The 19,468-nt window shown below is 48.7% G+C and overlaps 1 protein-coding gene across 1 annotated transcript in view; it reads left to right on the top strand.

Annotated features, from left to right (window-relative positions):
- NHS (NHS actin remodeling regulator) overlaps positions 1–19,468 on the top strand; it is a 337,315-nt gene that overhangs the window by 225,808 nt on the left and 92,039 nt on the right. The window lies entirely within an intron of this gene.

The raw sequence follows: 19,468 nt of genomic DNA, 5'->3' as shown, positions 1-19,468 counted from the left end.
GAGTGTATGATGGAAAAGGGAAAACAACAACTAAATGTCTCAAAACAAAACAAATGCTGAAATCTGGGGTGAGACAGAGAGGGGGACGGACTTTCTTACAGAACAGCTTCTGAGGAGACAGTCGAGACAGGCCCGGGTTTCTTTCTTTTTCCAGCTGCAGACTTTGGTTGGAAGTATCAAGCTGCTTCTTAGATTTCAGTGAAGCACAAAAGAAAAGCATATTGTTCCCCTTTTTCAGCACCCCTCGCTCCTTACTCCCTTCTCTGCTTCTTTTCCCGGGTCTCTCTCTGCTCTCACGTAAAAAAAAAATCAAGATGGCGGCACTTCCTCAATGAGCACAGAGGCTGAGTAGTGGTGGGGCTCTGTAGGGGGACAGAGTGCTACGTACACTCTACTTGGCTAATGTCCTAATGAAAAGCAGCTGAGAGGTGGGTAACCGGGGTGTGCTTTATCTTCAGTGCTCCCCATTTCTTGACCGCGTGGTGAGGGCTGCTTCAGCAGGCCCTGGCATTAAGCCTGGTGGTGGCTAGACCAGCTGTGGGCCAAGGCCGCTCCAGCCAGGGCCTGCTGGGCCTTTAATTTCCCACACACGTGCACTTATGTCCAGGAACGCAGCAGATGGGCCGTGAGCGAGGTCAGGGAAGCAGGCCACTGACAGGGACTGGTGGCTCGGGACCAACTACAGTGGCCTGGGCTACAGATTTTGCTCTGGAGGATGGGGACTCAGACATAGGAGAAGAAGCACTCACCCTTCTTTTTCCTGAAATACCAGAGGAATAAAACAGGTCAGTGGTGAATATGGAATTAGCTGTTGGCCAGTCTCCAAAGTGGTGTGGCCTATTTAGGAGCCGCTGAGAATAAGCCAAAGGAAGCTCGGTGGCCTGCATCTTGATGTGTCAGGGGAGCAGGGAGAGGATCCAGATCACAGGCGGCCAGATTCCTCGAGTCGCTTGTTACGGAGTCGATGAGTGAACGTGGCTGGAACTTGGGAGAAGGGTTCTGGAACACGGATATGGGGCCGGCTCTGGGCACAGGTGGGCCTGCCAGGGAGCACTCCGGCAGACGTGGGAGTCTCGTGCCTGGGCTAGGCACCTCTGGTCACGGAAAGGACCAGATTGGATTCCGAAAACCTCCCTCCAGGGTAAAACTCTTCCCCGAGACCCTTCCCGTAAAAGGGACACTCGGGCCGAGTCCGCAGACACGAAGGCTTCAGCCGAGAGCAAAGCTGCAGGCAGGCACGCGAGTGCTGATGCTGGTGGCCGGCGCTCTGGGTGTCCCGGCTCCCGGCAGGCCCAGGGCCACGGCTGTCTGAGAGGATTGCCTCTTGCCCCCTACGAGCCCCCAAACTTCCTTGCCTTGAGCCGAGACCAGCTCTGTGGCGCGACGGGCACTGTCCAGTTTCCTGCAGGGTCTGGCTGATCTCCGTGTCCAGCGGGGGCCGCATCAGGGCTGAGTCCTTTCCCCTGTCCTGGCTCGCTGCCCTCACGCCCCTGCTACTGGGAGCGCCCCCTCCGTTTACCAGTGGAACAAGAGTTGCCATCGTTGACTTTGCTTCTCGGGAACCCAGCCTGAGAGAGAGGCCGGGGAGGGGAGCACTGGAGCCCAGTGCCAAAGCCTAACGGCACAGCACGGTTGCATGGTTCCTTGAAGTTCAAGTTCCTTGAAGACAGCTTCAAAAATTGAGATTCCTGGGCCCTCCATTCAGAGATCCTGAGTCGGTAGGACCCGACAAGCTATAGTTTTCCGAAGTGGATCGTTGGTGCCAGTCCTGTGGTCAAGGGGACCTACTCAGTCGAGCTCATTAGTCTTTCCTTCCTTAGATCTTTTAAGAAACATTTATCAATCAGGAAAAAACACACACACTCTGTCAAAGACACTAAGTGGAGATTGAAGGATCCACAGTTCTTGGCAAATCTGGAAGTCCAGCATACCGTGCTGACTCTCAGAACTTTTTTTAGCAAACTGTATCTTCACCTTTTTTCCCCATGTGTCCTGACATGGATGGGAAAGGGGAGACTTTCTGAGGCACCGACTGCTTCCCAGTCTCCGTGCTCAGAAGTGCTAACCTACGAGCAGTCCGCCCTCGCCTTTCACCAACAGGCCTAGATTTTCAACATTATTGGTTGTATGAATGATTTGGTGATGAACTTCAAAGAGAAGTATTTTGTTTTGTTATCAGGGACCCCCTCGTAGGAAGTCTTATAGATACGTTCTCATGAAAGGCACAATTTTGAGGAATTTTAAGCAAATTGATTAGATGGAGTTAAATAACTGAATGAAGAGGGTTCAGCCTCAAGCAGAATAAGAGAGTAGTCTAGATTTTGTAATAATAATGATGCTAATAGTGATAAGAGCAACAAAATATGTTGGCTTAGATTTGCGTGTGTACTGTGTCTAGCACCCAGCACTAATTACTTGGTCTGCATTATATTATTTAATCCTCCTGGCACCTCTTTGAGGTAAATATATCCATTGCAGATGAACAGAGGCTTCAGAAAGACAAAACTTTATTTCTCTCTCATGTAAAAGAAGTGCAGAGTGGGTATGGAGACTCAGCGGTAGTGAGGACCAGGGCTCCTTCCAGCTCCTCCTTCCACCATTAGATTGTGGCCCTCGTCTTGATGGTCCACGATGGCTGCCAGAGCTCCAGTCATCACATCATCAGCCCACACAGGAAGATGAAAGAAGGAGCATGACTTTTGTATGCTAAAGAGACTTTCTAGAAGTTCCATGCCACAACTGCTTTTATGTCATTGGCCAGATAGCAGCCCCCAGCTCCAAGGGAGTCCTGGGCATGTAGCCCTTTTGGTTGTATGGCCGTGGACCCAATTTTAAAAAACCAAGGTGTTACCAATATGAAAGACAAGGTGAACATGGAAGGTTTGATAGGAAATTAACAGTTGCTGCCACAGCAGGTAATAGTCTCATCACCATTTTGCAGATAAGGAAAATAAAGCACTGAGAGACCAAGTCACTTGGCCGTGTTCACGCAACCTAAGGCGGCAGAACCATGGTAGGACCGGAGTCTCTCTGACATGAGTGTCCTTAACTGCTATTTCCTCCTGCCCATTTTTGCCATCTTGTGAAACATTTTTGTTTCCTTAGAGGTGCCTTTGTCCATTTCCTATTTTCTTTCTGGTGTGCCTTGACCATTATCTTTGCATAAATCCTAACCATGCTTCAAAGCTCAGCACCAGTGCCCCCAAAGCCCTTCCCTGCTTTCTTCATTCAGTAAATATTTACGGAGCAGCTGCTTTGTGCCGGGCACTGATCTCGTCCCCTGGGCCTCATCGGTGATAAAAACAAAGACTTCTGCCAGCTTAATAGCTCTGTGATCTTGGTCAAGTTCCTTAAGCCTCTCAGCCTTGGTTTCCTCATCTGTACAATGGGGATAATAAAACGGAATGCACAGCAGGGTTATGGTAAGGATTAAATGAGATGCTACATAGCACAGCCATGGGCGCATGATCACATCTGGGGAAATGGTGTCCTTTTTTTTTTTTTTTTTTTTTTTTGCCTAATTTAAGCTGTGACTTGTGGTGGGTGGTATGCTAAAGAAAAACAAGACTGACTAATAATCTATTCCTCATACTTCCCTGGAAGGCCACAGAAAGAAAACCTACTCTTTTAGAGTTTCTTTCTTCCTCCTTCCTTCCTTCCTTCCTTCCTTCCTTCCTTCTTCCCTCCCTTTTCTTCCTTTCTTTCTCTTTTCTTCCATCCTTCCTTCCTTCCTTCCTTCCCTCCATCCTTCTTTCTTAAATGCTTTCTCTGATAGATTTAGTGTTCCAGCAAGTCCTGCTGATCTCCTTTGTGTTGTTTTTTTCTGGCTCCCTATCCTCCCCTCTGTACGTCTCTACTGCTCACCTTGGTCTAGTGGGAATAGTGGGAATTGTGCTGCTGGCCCTTGTGTCCACAGAGGAAACTTCCGGAAGCCAAGAGGCATCAGGCATCTGGGGTCCCAAGGCCGTGGCACGCTCATTGCCACACACAACACCCCACAAAGAGCCGCGGCACTTGCGTCGGAACCACCTCTCAGGTTCGCTGACCAGCGAGCTCCCTCCATTTTGTCTTCTCAGCCCGGCCTTCTCCTCGGCCCTTCTGGAAGGGTGAAAGGCAAGTTCTCAGGCTGCAGGGCCTTCTCTCTTCCTTGACATCTGGTTTGATTCTGGGCAGCTAAATAGTGGCTTTGCCATGAACAACAAAAGCTAATTCACTGTGGTTTTTAAACACCGAGTGCAAATATTTTTCCTTTTCAGCTTGGGGTCACTGGAAGGGAAAAAACAGGGCTGAGAAGGAGATTAACCTTTTAAAAACTATTATGACTTCCCATAGAAAATAAAACAATGGCATCATTTCCTTCCATTCGTGAGAGTCTTTTTATGAGTGATTGTTGTTTGAGGCAAGACCAGGGCTCCAAAGAAGATTTTTAAGTACTGTTTTCCCTTGGTTTTCTGCTCAGAAGCCCACCATGATTGCTTTTGAGAGCCCACACAAATCCCAGGAGAGCCCGGGCCACCCTGTTTGCTTTCTGTCTGCTCGGTCTTCCTCCCTGGCCGGCTGGCCCCGCACCTTCTCTCTGGCCCGCCGAGTTCGGGGCCTCCCCTCTGCGTGGCGGAGGCAAGGGGTGGGGGCAGGAACTCTGCAATTCGCTGTATTGGAGGCGGTGGCCCTGCTGCCCACGGAGGCCACTGACAGATGCTTGCATGGCTGCAAACTCTGTCTGGGTCGCTTCTCCAAGGTTCCAGCCAGACTCCGTGTTGATCCGGACTGGCTTCTTGTATCCCAGAACGGCCGCGCCATTCTCTTGCTCTCCAGACACGAAGTCACCTGTCCTGGCTCTTGCTCTCATGACTGAGGAGTGGGGGTCCCAGGGCACGGTGCAGGGAGGCGACCTTCTGGCTTCTCAGAGGGTCTTCTTCTCACTGGGGGTTATGTCAGGCGTTCTCTCTGGACTGGAAAGCCAAGCTCTTCTCTGACTTTCCATGGGTTTGTCTTCTTTCCTTGTCTCCGCCCTGCCAGCTCTGGCACATGAATTCGTTGCTGGGTTCAGGGGGGAGGTGAAGCGTGTGCCATGATGGCACGAAGCACCAAGAGCTGTGGCCATCCCTGACTTCTCCCCTTCCTGCCAAGGGGATGGTCTGAACAGGCTCCAGAACGGCTGCTGTCTGTGAAGGCGCTCAAGGATCCGTGCCGTGGACTTGACTGTTGTTCCTGGCAGCCAGCGGCCCGACGTGTTGACACAGGTGGTGTGTGCGTTGGGGTGGGAGGGGACCAGAAATTGATTTGCAACCTGAAAAGAGCAAACTCCAATTGTGGCCTGCCCCCCGCCCCTCCTTCAGTGTGTGTGCAAATATTTGCAGGCGTGTTGAACAGCTCACCCTCGCACTGACCTAAAATTTCACTGCCGAGTGAACCGGCCCCAGCCCGGTGCGGGGAACGGGTGGCCAGGCGGGGCTGCCGGCGGTGGCGGTGTGGGGTGTCTGTACTCCTTCTGGTGGAGAAGGGATGTATGTCCTCCTCCTCCTGCCCAGACCCTTGGCATGGGGGCTGGGCGGCTGTGGCTTCCCCAGACTGTGGTATGGGTCCGGCTTCCTGTCTCAGGCTCATGGTTTCCGTAGCCCCCGGGCACTTGGCAGAGCTTCTCAAACCCATGGGGCCCGAGATTCTGCATTTCTAACAAGCTCCCAGGTGCCGGGGACGCTGCTGACCCCCTGGCCTCCTGCACTCGGAGCAGAGAGGCCCCAGGAAAGTACCAGGGCATTCCGAGCTCTCGGGGCTGGGAAAGAAAGTGCTCTAAGCCCCTCCTCTGGAGACAGGGTGGGTCTGAGGCTACCCTGGAGTCCTGATTTGCCATTCATTCCGGTGAGCCCCTAGGGATTAGCAGCTGGCCCCGAACTTGGGTGAGACCATCTCCCCCTCCAGGGGGGAGTCCCGGAGGCAGCGCAGATGTTATGTGAAAATCTGCCACCCTCCTCGCCGAAGGTCGCCCTCTCGAGCCCTCCCGCCCCCCGCCCCTGCTCTGCCTGCCGACTTCAGCAGATCAGCTTTCAGCTATCGGGGCTCGGGGCTCCGGGAGGGCTTTGGATGAAAGAAAAGGCCCGTCCTTAAGAAGCAGAGCGGGAATCCAAGCATGCCTGTCCCCCACTGCCTGCCCAAGAATGCAGGTATTTGGGCAAGAGGAGGGGGAGGGAACTGGGAGAAGCCAGGCCCAGTGGCGAGCGGAATGAGGAGTGTGCTTTCTGAAGAAAGGGAACCCTTCCATCGGAGCAGAGGTGAGGAAGGGAGGCCCTGACCCTCAGGGCTGACCTTGACATTTGGGGCTCAGCGACTCCTGAGCTTGGGGACTTTGGTAGTTCATTCTGGCTGGCCAAGTTTGCAAGTTGGTGCTCCTTCTGAGGTGTTGGATCGCTTAAGACAGACCACAGGCCTCTCTCTCTCCTCTTCTTCCACTCCGACACTTGCATGTCTTCCCAGAGGGCGCAGAGGGGAGCCCAGGGCAGGTGGGGGGCAGGGGGATGGCCCAGGACAGGGTTCTCAGGCTCTGGCCTGGGGTGGCTGGGAAGAGGCCTGCTTGTCCCTTTCTCCTCCGCGGGCGCCCCGCCCCCTCTGTCTGCTGGGAATTCCTCAGTGTCCTGCCCTCGTCCTGAGAGTCCACAGGGAGATGTATTTATGTCCCTCTGGCCCCCAGGCAGCCCCGAACTGGGGGTCTTCAGAGTCAGATTCTCCGATTTCCAGCTTCCTTTCCATCTGATGTGGCCTTAAACCATTTGCGAGCCTCTACCGCACAAGGTCAGCCACACATTGGCCCCTGTTTGAAAAGTCTCGAAGTCTTTGCAGTCCTGCGCTGGGGTTAGCCGTCGCAGAGTGACTCAGGCTCCCGAACATCAGGGACAGTGGCTTCCTTACAGTTCTCGATAAACTCCACCTCCGCTCCCTGGGGCGGCGGGCAGCGTGAGTGTGGAAGCCTGCCGCTGTCCTGTGCCAGCTAAGCCAGCTTCTTGTACATCTGCCTCCACTGTCTCTGCGGAGACGGCCGCAGCCGGTGGCCGTGCTCCAGGGCCCAAGCGCTGGCCTAAGCCGCGGCAGCCCAGCCCACTGACAGCGTCGTCCCACCCTGCCGTGGGGGAAGCCTCCCTTTGAGTTGCTTTTGCAGGTGTGGTGATGGGGCAGCACTGGTTTGTGCCTCCTTTGTTACCGCAGACCCCTTAGGAGAGGAAGGGTTCATGCCCGAGGACCAGGCCCCTTCTGATGCGTGGCCCTGAATGTCCGTCAGTGACGTCAGCATGCCGTGGCACGCAGGTTCGGGGGTGGGCAAGGTGACCGCCAGATCCCCAGCAGCATGTCCACTAATGCCGAATCATACATTGCGGGATGGGCAGGCTGTGCCTCCGACCACTTAAGTCAGAATCTTCGCGGACAGACCTGGGCATCAGTGCGGTTTTGGAAAAGCACCCCAGGGAGACCAGCGTGCGGCCAGGGGTGAGAGTCCCTGCCTTCGGTAACAAGTAAGAACGCTGCTCCCGCTCGGACCCCCAGTGGCCCTCAGGAGACTGAATGAGACCGTGAGGGACCTAAGTTCACGCACTCGCGGAAGGATCGCTGGATCCGGGGGACAGTGTCCAACAGCCAGGTGGTGGTCACCGGGCCTGAAGGGCCAAGTAATCAGAAAGAATCCCAAAGAAATAAAGCCCCTCCAGGTGCTGGCCGGAAGTTTCCAGTTGGAGCTTAAGGAGGAAGATGGGGAGACGGCCTTTGGAAAAGCTTGACCCAGTTTACCTGGGAGAGTTGGAGATCCAAGGCAGGAGGATGGCTGGCAGGCCAGGGAGGGGGAAGGCAGGAAGGATACAGGAGCTCCACGGCAGAGGGCTTGACCTTCTCGAAGCTGCTGGCACGGCGTGCGGTTGGCATTCAGCACAATAAACACAGAGGGGAAAATGACTGCTTTTTGCCTCAACACAAATGTTATTACACCAGGTTTCATTATAAAAATGTTACAGTTTGGGGTGTGTGTTTATTACATAAACAAAGTAGTTACTCTGATCCTCACCATCTTTCAAACCAGAGTCTCAAAGGGAATTTTATTTACTAGATTTAAAGCCATGGAACAATCGTTTCATACGATTGCCTTATAAGCATAGGAATAACTCAGGGAAACAGAAAACTCTCTGCTTTCTTTTCTCCTCAGCCCCTGCTGAATCTTCCCAACTTGGAGACAGGCACAGCCTTGCACCAAAAACATTTGATGTTATAGCTGATAGACTGGATGTGGGGACGCTTAAAAGGGACAGCGTGGTGGTCTTCAGGAAACATGGAGCATGGGACTGGAGCTTCAGGCTCCTGTCGCCGTCAGTCTGCGGTGTCCTGGGGCCTTGGGCAGCTTTGAGAGCCGTTTACTCTGATCTGGCAAAGTTCCCAGGGCCCATACCCTTAAGCCAGTCCACAGTCAGAGGCCGGGCACTCAGCAGCTACTGCCACTGTGTACGCCCAGACCTCTGGGCATTTGTATTTCCCAGAAGCAATACTTTCTTCTTCTTCTTCTTTTTCTTTTTTTTTTTTTTAAAGTAGGCTCCATGCCCAACATGGGGCTTGAACTCATGACTCTGAGATCAAGAGTCATGTGCTCTACTGACTGAGCCAGCCAGGCGTCCCCAGAAGCAAAACTTTCCTATCAGTGTGAATATCAGCTCAGGGCTCTTAATTCATTCCCGGGAACTCCGCATTCAGAGGGAACAAGGTGTGGGCTGCCACCGTCTTACCGCAGAATCTGTTTTGTCCATTTTTTGTGTGTTTATTATCTTTAATTAATTTATCAGATTATGCGTTCATTTACTTGAGATTTTAAACTTCTATTTCTTAAGTTGAATGCTTAGCTTAAAAGACAGGTCTGAAAACCAAGAGCTATAACTTTACCTCAGGAATACAGCTTTGGTAATTTCCATCGTTTTTACCATGCAGGGTTCTCGGTAGGAGTTTTATCCTCGAGAGAGTTAGGTTTTGGAGAGGCAGCAGGGTGTGGGGAAAATGGGCTTTGGTGTCTGCCAGGTCTGGGTTTGAATCCTTAATCTGCCATTTGTCAGTTACGTGATTGCAACTTCCCTATTTCTAAAGTAGAGATGGTGATATCTGCCTTTCGTCTTCCCTAAGTGAGGATGAAATGAAAGAATGTAGGCAGGGGACTTAGCATGTGCACTTAGTAGCTGCTCAGTCCATAGTAGCTATGAAAAAGCATCATATTTAGAATAATATGCCTTTGGCACAGGCAAAACTTTGTGGCTGGGAAGCTGTTCTCCATTTGCATGTCTTGGGCAGAGGGCCAGGACAGTGGGTGTCCTTTCTGGATCAACCCTCTCATCCTGATGTCCTCCAGAGGCACTAGCAGATGGGACGGGAAAATACCAACAGTGTACCTAGGGGAGGGCATGCAGCCAAGTGTTACACTGGATTGAGCAGGCTGAGACGAGCCAGGAAAAAACTCGGCACAACACAAAAATTCACAGTTGAAAAATTCCTCTGAAGTTTCTTAGTCCCTGTCTCTTGTGGAGTGTTCCTCAGTAGAATATTTGAACTGTTCTGTCCCAGACCTGGCCTCTTTCCCAGCTACCCAACTGGGTTACTTCCCATTCCGCAGAGCCTCGACTACTGGTCTTGTCCTTGAAGGAGACATCCTCTGGGGAGCTGAGCTTGACCAAGTGGCATCTCTGCTGGGTACCGGGCTGAGTTGCAGGTGTCTGCCCCTGGGGACTTGCAAGTCGGGAGGATAATGCTTTGTGAGTACCAGAAAGGCTGGGCATAGTACCTCGGGGCCCATAGGCAGGAAGGAGGGACCAACTCTCCCTCCTGGGGTGGTATGGCCAGCCAAGTGAGGTTGATGGAGGGCACTTTGGACTGACCGGGTAAAGAAGTTAAGGTGTATCAAGTTTGGGGTGGATTTTTGTTTGTGGAGTTTTTTCCTTTGGTCTTATTTTGTTCTATTTTTTAGAACACGATAGAATGAGCTCACTCTGCTGATCTTTAAAACTAAAGAAAAAAGAAGAAAGTATTTGGTCTCTAAAACCAAGGGAAACATCTTTGATAGAGCCAATATTTTGCATAAAAATAAAGACGATTTGCTTTGGATTGATTCTAACCTCTAAGTCAAGGGGTGGGGAGCCAAAGAGAATAAGATCCGGAAGGGATAAGGCTGCCCAAAGCTATAAACCACTATAGTCTGCTGCTCACACTCTCTCTATCCTACGCAACCTCTCTGTATGTCAACTTGGATGGAAATTACTTGTCTGTGTCCTAGGCAGAGTTTTCTAGTCTTCTCTAAATTCTGTCCGTGCTTCTGAATGTTCTGTTGGGTGGCATGGCTCCCTTGCCCCTGGTTCCCTCTTTTTGGGTCAGCAGGAATACTTAGAAACTCCACTCTCCTGGAGGGTGCTGGCTTTGTGTGTGGCTGTAACTCCTTGTCCTTGAGTGTGGTGACAACCACTGGTTTCCCAAAATGGCAAAAAGGAGAGGCAGAAGGGAATTCATCTCAGCTATATCCTCTCGCCACTGAAACACAGAACTGGTTCTTCAGCATCCAGAGGCCAAATGTCAATAAGGGGAAAGATGCCAATGTTTCCCCAGCTTTGAAGAATGAAGGCCTCTTAGGAATGTTATCTCTGCCCCTTTCTTGCGCCCACCCCACGATGGAGCAAAGAGGAAGTTTTGATATTTTCTTCAAGAGAGAGTAGTTAATCACTCTTCTCTCACTGCCTTGTCTTCGTGTTATGCTAGCCCTGGATGGCATTTGGCCATTAACAACTAGGTTCCCTCTTCCATCTAAGTTTTTATCCCCGGAAACCTTCACCAGCAAGTTAGAGCTGGATGATTAATTTTGAAATAAGGATGTGCTTGAGAACAGGCCAGGGGCACACATCAACAGCCACAGAGCCCGTGGCTTAAATGGACGATAAATTACTCATCCCAACTGACGCAGCCCTGTAGCTCCTGCTCTGAAAGCCGGGGTAATGAAGGGAGTCACAGGTTTCTAGTACGTTCCACACCTACCTTGGAAAGCAAGCAAAATGGCCACCTGGGAGAATTAAGATAATTGTATGTTGAGTACTTTTGCTTGCAAAGAAGTTGATTTGTAGCTTCTCTTGATTAGCCTTTCATTTTCCCCTCTCTGCTCCTCTTTTCTTGGCATTTAGTTGCTGCTTTTAAAAAAATGTTTTCACACGAAACACATCATGGGTAAGAAGAGATTTTATTTTGAAGAACAATGATCACATTAACAAGGTGACAGCAGATAAGCTAAAAGTCACTCCATTTTCTGCCGGGGAAAAATGTTCTTTGCCGCCAAATCGCATTCTGCTTCTCTTTGTCTACTCTCCTTTTATAGGAGGGTGGCAGGCCCAGCCACTGATGGACTCAGAAGGAATAGCTGGGAGATAAGATATATCCTTGATTCCTATAAGAAGGGACGCTTTTGAATTCAGTGGCAAAAAAAATGACTTCCTATTCCCCAACATTCTTGTGCATGGAGCTCTCTCTAGGACAGTGACATTTCTCTGCCCTTGGTCCAGAGTATCAAGTAGAAAATAACTATGAAATCTGAAACGTGGGAAAACCCCCAAATCCAATTCATTGCAATTTAATAGAAGTCTAGGCCCAGATCAGATTCTAGGGGTACAGAATCTCTCTGCATCCTGCCATGTTTTGGGGTCAAAACTGAAGACTTTCCCTACCTTTAAGGTATTAGAGCTGCATCCAGAGACCCAACCTAATGTGTGTGACTACATCTCCAGCTGTCTAGAAAAAAGGAAAGGAGGGAGGGAGGGAGGGAGGAAGGGCGGGAGGGAAGGAAGGAAAGGAAACCAGAGTTCAAAACAGTCAAAGAAAAACTGAATGGGGGATGGGGAAGGTGAAGAGGGAAAGGAAGGAAGCTTCCTGGAAGAGGTGAGATCTGAGCTAGGCTTTGATGGATAGGGAGGAATTTGGTAGCCAGAAGCATTCTGGGGTTTTACCTCTCTAAGCTGCACTTTGTTCTGCAAAATCTCCTAGGCCTGTTGTGAAGGCTGAATGGTAACTACAGTGGGGGGCAGGGGGTGCTTGACACAGGATAGGCCCTGAGTCAGCGTGTGCCACCGCCCTTGTCCTCATCGCCATCGTCATCATTAGGAGGCGGTGTTGGAGGCAAGGGATGCCTTCCGTCACTGGTAGTAAAACCCTGTTCCCTCTGCTCTTAGCCCAGTTTTTCCGAGGCCGGTTCTCATCTCTCATGTGTTGACATATTTTGGTTAATATCCGTTCACCTCCGGCAAAATGAAAGCAGACTCAACCAAGTATCAAAAGATGTTTTCAACCCTCCTCCGTGTCTCAGTGTAGCGTCTCACGCACTGGCTGATAATTTCAGTGGTGGGTGGCTATTTGAGTGAAGGTGTAAATACAAAACCAATAGCTTATGCTACCATCTCTCTTGGGTCCCTGTTTCCAATAACTTATTTTAGCAGCTTCAAAAAATAGTCACTCAGGGTATTTTTTTTCCTTCGCATCTGTTTATCCTCCAGTGGTTTCCTGCAGTTCACAAAGGAAAGGTGTTTCCGGAAAGAAGCAATGGGACTTACTTCTTCTAAAGTGTGACAGTTAACATGTAAGGCCAAGTCGTTTTGTGTCATAAACGATTAGTATTACGTGTTTGAGAGGAGCTTGTCCACGGACAGTTGGGGCTGAGGAGATTTTAGGCCCGGCGGTTGGGGAAGACCAGGATGCTAATATGAAAAGTCATTTAATGACCCCTTATTATGTGCTCAGCAGGACTATGCTAATGAGTCTGTCATAGCTGATCCCCAATGCGACCCTCTGAGGCAGGCACAGCTCTGTGTTTGTATCATAGATGAGGAAAATGAGGCTTAGAGTAGTGACATAACTTGCCCAGGCTTATAGCTCAGGTGTTGCTGAGGCCGGATGTGGACCCAGGTCTGTCTGATTCCAAACCCCAGGCTGTTTACTTCCAGGTGATTCTGCCTGCAGCGGTTTGAAAATGATGACCCCAGACGCAATGCAGGGGGGTGCTCTGAGGCCGGTGTACAGGCTAAATGTTAAAAGACGTGCTGCAGCCTCTGCTGCAGTCTCTGCTCAGATCAGCCAAAGCAGAAGGGAACTTAGTTTTGATTTGAGGGAGCAAAAACCGATCAGTGGAGATACCCCCCTGCCAAAATATGAGCTCAAAAGAGGTGTCAGACGAGGGACAGAACCAATAGTGTCCTAGGTCTTGAGAAAATGGAGTGGGGGGTGGGAGGTAAGGCCTTTTCCTTTCTCTTTCAGTTCCCAATAATGACTCTGGAACTTTCTGCTAATTAACTTGACTGCCTGTCACTGATATATTTATTACTCAGCATTGTTTGTCAATGATATGTTGTTCAAATATTCATTTCCTAGGAGAGGGTCATAAATGTCTTCTGATGTCATGAAAGGTGATGGAGTGGCCAGAACCAGAGGGCGTGGCAGGTCACGAGGTGACAGTGCAGATTTGCCCACCTCGTTGCTTGGATGTCCGGGCAGTTCAGCGGGAAGAGATGATGTTTCCCAGCGCGGGGGAAGGACTGTTTGTCCTCTCATTTCTGAATCTCAGCATCCTGCTGCTGAAGGTGCTTGCAAGGGTTATATGTGATGTCACTCAGAGTTCCTGAGCAAAGTAACAGTAGCAGATACGATCACAGCTCTTCCTGGAGTTAGAGAATCCTATTTCTAAACGTCTCCCTTCTACACTTGGCCATCTGCTTTCCGGGGTTTCCCAAGGCCACTTGGTCTGGGTAGCCACCAAGCTGCACGGGGCCAACAGCGCCACCTGTTGGCTAGAACAGAGATGTCCTGGACTCATCAGCCTTTCTTGTGCTTTGACATGATAATGCCTGCGTCTCTGAAATTCCCCGCATCAGCCTGGTGTTCCAATCTCACCAGATTGCTTGCATTTTCTCATCACACCAGGCCCTCTTACACAATTCGAGGCCTGTGCACCCTACCCTCTCTCTAGAACACTTTTTATGTCGTGTGTCTTCTGGCCCACTCCTGGTTGGACTGGAAGCCTGGACTTAAGCATCACCTTCCTTGGGAAGCCTTTCCGGACATCACCCAAGGTGATTCAGACTCCTCCCTTTGCGTAGCCCCCAGGTTGTGCACGCCCATATATCAGTGGTACTTCCAAGGGCAGAGGATGAACTAGTACCCCTGAGGGGATCTGAGCCAAAGGGTGGAGAAGGAGGGCGTGGTACAGTTGGTTATGGCCCAAAACAGCCTTCTATAGACCTCAAGATTTCTTTACAGTCATGTGCGTCAACCTAAACATTCCTATAAAATTAGCACAGTTCTCTACATTATTTAATATAACATAATCTACCCTCAGTGAGTAAAACTAGTGGTCCAGAAAGCTCCCCCAATATCTGCCCTGTGGCTCCCTGAACCGCCAGGTACAACACAGCATGTGTCCGGAGGATATGTGAGCCGCTCTGAAAACCACGTATGTGATGTAGTATCTTTTTAGTTGGCCATTGTATGGGCTCCTTCAGAGTAGGGACTAGGCCTTTCATCTCTGCTACCATATTGCCTAGAGGATTTTAGGTACTCAAAAAATACTATTTTTTGGAATGAGTGACTCTTTCTAGTGGTACTGGTCTTAAAGAACCAGTGTCATTAATCCTCAGAAATAGATACTCCAGTTGTAGACCCCAAGGTCTCTGTCAGCTGACTGCTCTTTCTCTAGTTAGTCTTACGTTTCATTGGGCACCGGCACTTAAGATGAATTTTTAAAACCGTCTTCTTGAGTTATGTTAACATTAATTTACTATCATGATACCAGTATTGTTTCCTACTCTCTTTGCTGCAAATGCGTATCTACCCCACACTATTATGGAGGAAATAAGTCCTAAAGGACAAACTTGGAAGGAACTCTAAATGTCATTTGTAACAGCTTTTCCATGGGAATATGTGTCCCGAATTAAGAAGAAAAACTTAGGAATGAATTCTAGGACAGTCCAGGGCTGAGGACGGACTGTATTCGCACATCAGATCCCCACATCTGGCAGCTTCAGTATTATGGCTCAGAGCCCACAGTCAGAGGGAGGGGGGAGGGAAGTCTAAAAGCCAGAGGCACAAAGCGACATCCCAGAATCACTGGAGTGGGCTGGGATGACCTCAGAGTGGTCTTTCCCTGAGGTCTCCCAGGGTTCTCCCAGCAGCAACAGCATCAGGCCACCTTGGATGTGTAATAACCTTCCCAGGAAGCCAGAAAAAATCATTCTTACAAATCCTTCTGACATCTGCATCTCTATGATCCTAAAACTGCCCCCTCTCTGAGACAAATGAACACCTGAACTATCTGTTGTCTCTCCATTTAAAAAAATCTTAAGAAATATTTGTGAGGGGAATCCTCTTACACCGTTGGTGGGAACGCAAACTGGTGAGGCACCCTGGAAAACAGTATGGCGGTTCCTCAAAAAGTTAAAAATAGAACTGCCCTATGCCCCAGTAATTGCACTACTAGGTATTTACCCAAAGGATACAAAAGTGCAGATTTGAAGGGCCACATGCACCCCGATGTTTATAGCAGCAATATCTACAACAGCCAAACTATGGAGAGAGCCCAGATGTCCATCGATAGATGAATGGATAAAGATGTCATGTATCTATACAATGGACTATTACTCGACCATCAAAAGAATGAAATCTTGCCACTTGCAGCACCATGGATGGACGCTAAGTGAAATAAATCAGGCAGGGTGCCTGGGTGGCTCAGTGGGTTAAGCCGCTGCCTTCGGTTCAGGTCATGATCTCAGGGTCCTGGGATCGAGTCCCGCATCGGGCTCTCTGCTCAGCAGGGAGCTTGCTTCCCTCTCTCTCTCTGTCTGCCTCTCCGTCTACTTGTGATCTCTCTCTGTCAAATAAATAAATAAAATCTTTAAAAAAAAATAAATAAATCAGGCAGAGAAAAGACAAATACTGTATGATTTCACTCACCTGTGGAATTTAAGAAACAAAACAGATGAACATGGCAGGGACAAAGAGAGACAAACCAAGAAACAGACTTAAGTCTAGAGAACAAACTGCTGGTTACCAGAGGGGAGGTGGGTGGATGTTGGGGGAGACAGGTGATGGGGAGGAAGGAGAGCACTTGGGGTGAGCACTGGGTGACATGTGGAAGTGCGGAATTACTGTATTATCCACCTGAAACCAATATCGCCCTGTATATCAACTAGCTGGAACTTAAGTAAAAACTTGGGGGACCAAAAGAAATATTTATGAGTAAAGGAGCTCCTATGTGCAAAGCAACTTTCTACACATGACCTATTTATTATGAAATTATTCTTCGGAAAACTCCCACTGCTTCCCCTTCCTTCTTTTAGAAATTAATTACTCGAAAACCAAACCCTTCAAGAATAGGCTAAACCAGGCCTCAGTTCTCCTCCACATCACACTCCAAGTGGTAAAACATGGTTGGAGGGCTTCTGATATGAAGGGTCGAGTCTCTACCTGGCTTCTGTAGTGGGGTGCCTGCACGGGCGAGGGGGGTGAGGGGCACTGATTCTCCCCACTTGGTCGCTTTTCTTTTTGTTCCCTTTCACCCCACCCTTAAGTGAAGAAATCTTCCCTCCTGATCAGGCATGTAATATTATTTTTATATCTGCTCTGATCTAGAAGTTTTGGTTCTGATTCTACCTGGAGGGCGACTTAGGGAAGTCCCAGCCTAGAGCCTGAATCCAGTGTCTTGAGCACATTCTCAGATTGGGAAAAACTGTTGGAAAGCGAGTTCAGAGCCTGAACTGGGAGAAACTACAAACACTGGTGTAGAGAGGGTTTTTTTTAAACTCATACAGTCTTTCAGTAAAACATCCCCCTTTCTGAAACATAATGAGTACGTGTTTAACCACAAATGTAGAAAAACTGTTTAGGGTACAGACCAGCATATTTTCTCAGGACTACAAAGAAGGTTTCTTTCTCTCTCCTTCTCCTTTATATGTTCCTTATAAAACCTTGCCAGAGTCAACTAAAATGGACCCCCTTTCATTACATACATTTTTCCCAAGAAGTAAAATGAACTAAATTCGTTCACTCAGCAGCAGTGTAAATACCAAATGAAAAAAACCATAGATGTATAGATGTAAATACTGCCCCTGTAATTATTTTTTGTGTTTGTATAACTAGAGGGCACTGAGAGAGGAAAGAAATTATTCAAAGTTCAAAGGTTCCCAGATTTACTAAGAAAATAAGAAAAAAAAAAAAAAAAGCCCAAGCATACACATGCACAAAGAGCCGAACAATGAACTAATCGTTACTCACCAGCCTTTTCTTCAAAAGAAACAGCTTTTTGTTGAAACTGGTGAGAATTCCAAATGCTGAACATTTTTTTCCTATTAAATAAAGTTAGTAATTAATGTGGTGATTAAGGAGAGTGCAGGAGTTGATTTCATTCTGTTGAAACTGCAACGTACAGCCAAGGTTGAGGACCATTATTTCTTTCTTTCTCAGATAGTTCAATTTGGCCCTAATTTAGTTTGTAATTATTCCTTTCTTCCTTTTGAGGGTTTCCATCCATCTCTAAGTTTCCCCAAGTGTGCAGGAAGAGAAGGGTGGACATCTCTTTCCCCGTCCCAGCTGTAGCTTGTGGATGCCCTATCTTCTTTGGACAGCATGGCCGCTGTTGTTGACTATCATGTAACTGATGCCACGTGCTAACATCATGGTAGTTCTTTTTCTGCCACAGCATTACTCTTCCATCTCCTGGAGGGGTTCTGGGGTTATGCGTTGGCATTTATAGTCTTTGCGCACATCATCTATCCTTCTCTGCCTTCCATCTACTGATTGTCTCTTGAGGGTGGCTCTGGACCACTGACCTTGGTGATTCTTTTCCCAAAACCACATGATTGACTCCATATCAGCCCGAAAAGTCCAGGACTGGAGATGGGAAGGTGGGCTTCTGGGACTGAAGGCTGTCTGTAGGAAGCCTCCCTGAACTGGCGCTTTCATGAGGCGTAACTGAGATGATGTGAACACGACTTCGAGCTATGACAATCTTTGGAGCCATCAAAAAGGACTTATTTTGTTTTTACTTAAATTCACTTGAGTTTATGGAATTTGTGTTCAAACCAACAATTCTCAACCAGTACTATTTGTTTTTACAGGTGGCTAGAAATTTCTTTTAAGTAACTTCCTTAGTTAACCTTTTCTGTGTAACAAATCACCCCAATATTTAATGGCTTAAAAATAAATAGGAGAGTCTGCTGCTCTGGGCTGGCTCAGTTGAACTCCGCAGGGCTTGTTTTTTGTCTGTTGTCATTCATCTGGGGCTGGATGGCCTAGGGTGGCCTCGTTCACATGTCTGGTAGTTAGCAAGCTGTGGGCCACAGTCAGGGGAGCAGCTGGCCGTGTGTACCTCATCACCCAACAGGCTGGCCTAGGCTTCTTGGCAGAGTGGCAGTAAGCATGGGTAGGCACCAAGATCAGCAAATGTAGAAGTTGCAAGGCTTTTTGAGGCCCAGGCTCAGGACACGGACAGTGTCACTTCTAGCACATTCAGTGGGCCAAACCAAGCCATAAGGCCTGCTCAGATTCCAGGTAGAGAAACAGACTCCACCTCTTGATGGGAAGAGCTAATAAGTGCCGAGGCTGTTTTTGAAATCTACCATAAGAACCGCACCTCCTTATTTGCACCTTTTGTAAATATATAAATTAAAAGAGATCTGGAGTTCTTCCACTAATAAGCTGATTCTCACTTGCATTCAAGTAGACTTTGTAAGTGGGAAACAAAGAGGAGGTAATTGTTGCTGGCCAGGACAGTGAGCAAGCCATGTATATGCTATCTATCAACCTACCGTGTGGTCATGCAGAAAAAGGTTGCAAATAGCTGTCCACAAGATAATGTGATGAGGCAGAGAGAGCGTGAGCCTCCAAATCAGACAGACACCTGAGTTCAAACTCCCATCTCCCCAACTTGTTAACAGGATGGCCTTGGGCACGTAACTGAACCTCTCTACGCATCGATGTCCTCAACCATAAAACAGAAACAATACCGGCTGTTGCGAGGATTAGATGAGATGATGGTGTAAAGCCTGGCACGTAGTAAACAGCCACGTCATGTTAGTTTCTGTCCCTGTCTCCTTAATTTTTTGAAATTCATGTGCAGTGGCCATAGTAACTCTCTTCAACACAGAATCAAAGCTGCCCGATCGCTTTTCCTGCCAGATACTGGCTTTTCTTTTTCCACGTACAGCGTATCTTTGAAAGATGACTTAAATACAGTCTTTTGCAACCTGGGATCTTGGCAGTGTTTGCAAAAACATAAGCTTACAGTTAACAATCCCAAGATGATTCTTAGTTTGGGGGCTGCAAATTATTCACATCTTCAAGTTGTGCAAAAAAACCAAAAAAGATGTTTTCTTTATAGTCTGGATATATTGTGGAATTTTGGAAATTCACCACCAGAAAAGCAAGTGTTGAAATAATACAA

The sequence above is a fragment of the Lutra lutra genome, chromosome X (assembly GCF_902655055.1).
Source record: "Lutra lutra chromosome X, mLutLut1.2, whole genome shotgun sequence".
Taxonomy (NCBI): Eukaryota; Metazoa; Chordata; class Mammalia; order Carnivora; family Mustelidae; genus Lutra; species Lutra lutra.
Note: the sequence above shows the minus strand (reverse complement) of the source record. Positions and strands in the feature narration are given on the sequence as shown.